Source organism: Myotis davidii, unplaced genomic scaffold (genome assembly GCF_000327345.1).
Source record: "Myotis davidii unplaced genomic scaffold, ASM32734v1 scaffold704, whole genome shotgun sequence".
NCBI lineage: Eukaryota > Metazoa > Chordata > Mammalia > Chiroptera > Vespertilionidae > Myotis > Myotis davidii.
The window spans coordinates 764832-771055 of NW_006296284.1; positions in this window are offsets into that span (position 1 = coordinate 764832).

Here is a 6224-nt window from a genome sequence, read left to right on the forward strand (position 1 = left end):
TCACAATCCATGAGCATGGTATATATTTTCCCTTATTTAGGTCTCCTTTAATTTCTCTTAATAGTGCTTTGTAGTTTTTAGTGTAGAGGTTGTACTTGACATTCATTAAATTCATTCCTAAGTGTTTTTATGTGCGCTTATAAATTTCCTTTTTTCAAGTTTCATGGTCTTGTGCTGCCTGTTCTTTAATATATGAAAACAGTTACCTCATCTATTTGGTCTAGTGTTTTATTTGTTTATTCCAGGAGGGTAAGTCTGACACTAGTTACTTTCTCATGATCAGAGAGGAAAGTTCTGAGCAATCATTTTGTAAGAAAAAACATTTTATGTCTCCCTCTATTCAAAACCTTGCTCTGGATCCCCATTTCCATTACAGTAAACGGCCTTACAAGTCCTCTTAGGTCCTACACATTCACACACTATCCTTCCCTAACCAACTCATTACCTATCCTCCCCCCTGTTGCCAATATTGCAATTACATTAGCCTCATTGTTGTTCCTCAAACTTCCTAGGCAAAATCCAGTGGTTCCTTGATTAAATGTCCTTTCTGCCTATAACAATTCTACAAAGATATCTGTTTGGTTTATTTCTCTTCTTCAAGTCTTGTCCCATCCTCCCATCCTCTGCCTGGAAATACTAATCCTTCTTACCTTACTCTATTTCTTTTCTTTATACCAATAGTATTTGTAACATTTAATATATCTTCATATCCTATTAATAAAAGCCTATGTGGTCATCAGACCCTCATGCCGTGATGCCCTCACGCCACAATGAGCAATCACCAGGAGGCTTTGTGTGCAGTGGGCACGTATGGGTGGGTGGGGCTGCATGTGCACATGGGTGGGCGGGGGCTTGTTGCTGCATGTGTGGCATGGAGAGGGGGCCTGCAGCTCTGCGTGGTGAGGCCTGGGGGTCCCCCGGCTCTGTGCTGTGCAGCGCTGCGGGACCCCCGGCTCCAGCCTACCTCTTTGGGGCAATCCATCAAGGAGCCCAGGTGGGTGGGGCCTACCTCTTTGGGGTGATCGATCACGGGGCTCCCGCACTGTGAGAGGGCACAGGCCAGGCTGGGGGAACCCCCCACCCAAGTGCACAAATTTTGTGCACAGGGCCTCTAGTTTTTATATAATGATATACAATTCTTTTTTATTCTTTAAAAAATATCTTTATTGATTTCAGAGAGGATGGGGAGGGAGAGAGAGATAGAGACATCAATGAGGACAGTCATTGATCAGCTGCCTCCTGCATGCCCCACACTGGGGACTGGGGATGAATCCTGCAACCCGGCATGTGCCCTGACTGGGAATTGAACAGTGAACCTCCTGGTTCAGGGGTTGATGCTCAACAACTGAGCCATTCCAGCTGGGCTAATGCTTATTCTTTACTATCTTTCTTAATACAGTATATCTCTCAATGTCCTAGCTACACTTAGTAGACCCTTTATTCCTGCTCATATCCAAGTGCCAGTATCTGCATCTTTGGGCTTTATGGCTTCCTTTGGATATGTGGAAGGCTATTCTACATGTGGCAGATTGAGTGTGTAAAGAAATTAACATCACCAAAGCAGCTCTCAACCAACTTAGGTTAGTCTATAAATATGGCAGCTCTCTCAGTCCTCTTGTGGATAATTCTCAAGGTTGTCTTTTGTATTCTCTCCCAGAATTTCTGTACAAGACTAAGTGAGAGTTTCCTCTCATGATAATTGACATAACAGCTCATCTTTGATTGGCAGCCTTCTTATCTCTAATTTAATTGCCTGCTATCATACCTTCCATCTACTTCTAAATAAATCATCTACTTCTAAATAAATTATTTTCACTCAAGTACTTTAGTCAGGATCTGCTACTGAGGGAACCCAAACTGAGACATCAGCTAGTGTGTAGTTTCATGAAGGCACACTCTTTTATTTATTATTATTTTATCTGATGTATGTACAACAGTGTTAGATGCAGAGTAGGTGTGCAAATATTTGTGGAATGAATTAATGAACTTAATTAATGCTTTTCAGAAACATTCTCTAGAATTCTGAGTACCAATTTTAGAGGTGTAAAAAGAAACTTCATTGCCATGTGCATTTTAAAATTTCTTTAATAGTGAGCCTTTTTTATATTTTTAAAGATTTCTTGTGGTTATTTATATTTTTTTAATGAGTTGGCTTGTTTTTGTAATTTTTATTTTAGGGTTAGTAAATATTTTTAATATTTACTTTTTATGAAGTGTTTTTCCTATTCATAATTATCTTTTAATATATTTTATATCTGGAAATAAATGTAGTTAGATCAATTGATCTTTTTTGTTTTTCTCCTATACCTGTACTCAAAATATTAACTTGTTTTCTTTTAGTGTTTCATATCTTTTTGAATTGATGCTTACTTTTATTTTTTACCAAGAATCCATTTTTATTTGAGATGAGTGTTTTCCCTTTGATATTGATAACCAATTACCACGGCACCATTTTTAATATATTGAATTATATTTTTAAGAATGAATAGGTATTAACTATAGAGACAAGGATGAGAAGGAATTTTCAGCAAATGGAATCAAACAGTGAAAGACAGAGTTCAATGAAGAAAATGGTGAGATTTGAGACCTATAAATAAGTTAGCATAGTTGGAAAAATTAGTTTGGACCCCATACTTCATTCTGGACCCCATTTTTATTATACTACCATGTCTTTTAAAGGAACAGATGGTGTCTGTGGCTCACCACCTAGTGAATTTGATGCTGACCAAGTAGTACACATGTTCCCCTACATATCCTAACTCCCCTTGCAATTATGTTAAAACCATGTGGTTAGTTCTGTTCAAAGAACTGTGAGTGGAAATGATGTCAGTTCTGTCTGGGCTGAAGCAGTAAAATGTATGTGCCTACTCCATTCCTATTTTTTGCTTCTGTGGAAACTTAAGAGGCCCTCTGTTTCGAATACTAGCTAAAAGGAGTCAGAGCCTTCATCAGCCTAGGATTATATAGGCAGAGTCCCCAGACATCTGTGTGGGGCATTTAATTCACACGAAAAATAAAACCTCCATTGTGTTGGATTTCTAAGATATGATGGATAATTTGCTGCAGCACAGCTTACCCTGTTTTGAATAAAGCTATATCTAAAACCACAAAATTAAAACAGAGCTCCTTATACTTCACTCAAAATCTATTTCCCCATCACATTTTCTAGTTTCTATTAATGGCACACTAGTTTCTTAGCTACACAGGAATGGTCTTAGAATTAAATAAATCAATACATTTGGAGCACTTAAATTTTAGCAACTTGTTTGTAAGTGTTTGATACTATTGTTTTTATTGTTAGTTGTTTGGTTGCAGAATCTTGGACTTGCTTTGGCTCACACCTTATTCTTGTTTAATTAGTTACCAATATTTTTATTCTATCTCCTAAATTTAGCATTAAATCAAGCTTGCTTCCATTTCCCCTCCTAGTACCTTAGTTCATGCTTAGTTTAGTCTATTATAATAGTCTCAAACTGGTGTTTTCCTTATAAGATTAGTTTTCTTTTTTTTTTTCAAATATATTTTATTGATTTTTTACAGAGAGGAAGGGAGAGAGATAGAGAGTCAGAAACATCGATGAGAGAGAAACATCGATCAGCTGCCTCCTGCACATCTCCCACTGGGGATGTGCCCACAACCCAGGTACATGCCCCGGACCGGAATCGAACCCAGGACCCTCCAGTCTGCAGGTCGACGCTCTATCCACTGAGCCAAACTGGTTTCGGCTAAGATTAGTTTTCTTATTATACAGGTAACAATATTCCTCTCAATGTCAAATATTTCAAATCTTATTAAAGGTCCAACTCAAGTGTCTTCTCTTCTCCAAAGTCTTCTATGATTTTCCTAGTTAGAAGAAATTTTGCTGATTTCTTAAGGCATATTGAATATTCCAGTATAATATACTATGTTTCATATTATATCTATGTAATGGTATATATTTAATCTAGGAACTCATCTATATTTAAGTGGTGTTTTTCTCACCACTTAAAATAGCATTGTAAATATCATTAGTGAAAACTATATGTTTCTGGAATATAGATATGGGTAAAAGTCAAGAAATGATAAATTAAAAACATTGCATGCTGAGTTCTATAAGATATATGTTTCTTTCGCAGAACTTAGTTGTTATTTACTTATTTATTTTGGGCCTGTTTTTAATCCAACTCATTGAATTGACTCCAGTGCATTTTATTAGTTATTAAATAAACATTTAAGTTATCTGCTTTAACTTTCCTACAAGGTGACATTCATGCCATTACTGTCTTAACAGAAAATCAATGACAGACTTAATTTTTTTTTTTGTAGAAAGGCCTAGATTAAGGAAATACATGTACAAAGGCAACAGAGAATAGCATAAATTAGTAAAAATGATTAGGGACATTAAAGATAAATACTGCTACGCTTTGAGAAGAAGAAGGAAGCAGGAAAGTTCCTCTAAAGCAGCTGCAATTAAAAATGCTAATAAGAATCCATGAAAGAACAAGAACTGTAAATGAGTCTTTTAAGAGGTAGAGAAATATGATAAATTGTGGTACTCTGGATAATCACAATTAGCAAAGTGGAGAATAATTAAAGAAACCAAATGAGATCACATGTAATGATAAATGAGGGTAGATTTGTTAAAGAACTGTGTCATTAGCAGGTTCATTTTGCTGGCGAGGAGAAGAATAGGGAGTGGAAGAGAATTTCTTCAGTAAAAGCAAAAGATGGATGTCCATGCCCTGTTACACTTAAGGAAATAGTGGTCTAACGGCGAGCCATCCACAGGGATGAGAATGCAAGTAGGCAAATGTCCTGGAACCCTCGGGGATGCAGCTTCTGTCTGATGACAGCCATTCAAGCAAGTACCTGGAAGATGCAGGTCACTGAAGACTAACCTTTCTCTGCCAGTATTTTCCTTTGCAAAGTGTGGCTAGGGAAGGGGTCTGGCTGTGCTTATTGACACTCAGAGCTCATCACATACGGTCTCTAATACCTAAGACTATCCGTGATACCTTTTTAGAATTTTCCTAAGGAAATAGTGTCCTATAATACCAATAATACTTAAGTATATGCCTGCCATAAATGATTAGCATCAATTCTAGATATCTCAAAAACAATAGAACTAACTATTGGCCTAGGAAATATAGCCTTAGTGCAAATCCCAGGATTTATGTTGTATCCACATAAATGACTTCTCAAATTACGGAACTGTCAGGCCTGTGCCTGAAGCTCTACAAAACTGAGCTTATCTGTGTAGAAATGGGAGGACCGGCTCTTCTTATTCAGTTCTGCCTGTTCAAATTGAATCAGAGCCACAGACTTACCTGGCTAAGAAGTCACAGTGTGTGCCTACTTTAACAGGCCAGCAGTTACTGACCTCCAGGCTGTTTTTCCCTCATGCCTATTGTTTTTACTGGCTGCTTCCCTGTTAGAGTTGCTTTCGTGTGGGGTAGACATACTGGTCTGAAAATTCACGCATGTTCTAAATACACAGATTTCATAAGTCCTAAGGTGTTCACAGGTACTAAAAATGATTAAGTTCTGTTAATTATCAAATTACATATATCTCCTCTTAGCCAAATCCAAGCTGCCATTTCATTAATTTTCTGGAAAGAGTATCTAAGCTCTGCTCAACTATCTGATGCTGGTTCATGCCTATTGGGAATAGGCACATCTACAGATATTTACACCTCCTTCCTTCCACATGTGTGAAAAGTCTCCTATGAGGGAAACACTGTTTTAAGCATTAGGAGTAAAAAATGGAGGAGGACAGACAGGGTTCTGCCTAAAGTTTATATTTGGTGGGGCAGGCAGACAATAAGCAAATAGATGAATACAAAATAATGACTATGATATGTGGAGTATAGAACAGGAGGATGTGCTAAAATAAGTGGACAGATAAGGCCTCCTGGAGGAGATAATATTTAAACTGATTACAGAATTCTGAGGAGTCAATCATTTAAATATCCCAGGGTAAGGCCCTAAGATTTGAATGATATTGATATAGTTGAAGAACAGAAAGAATATCAATAAGTTAGTGCACTGAGCCAAGGGTAGAGCACTAGTAGATATGGGCAGAAGTTGGCAGGGGATAGATATTGTGGTCTACTACATGTTCATGTACTCTATTCTAAGTGTAAAGGGAGGGTCTTGTTTGGTTTTAAACAAAGGAATAATACAATCTGCTTTATATTTTGAAAAAGTCTTTCTGGTTGCTCTTTTAAGAATGGGTTGGAGGGGGA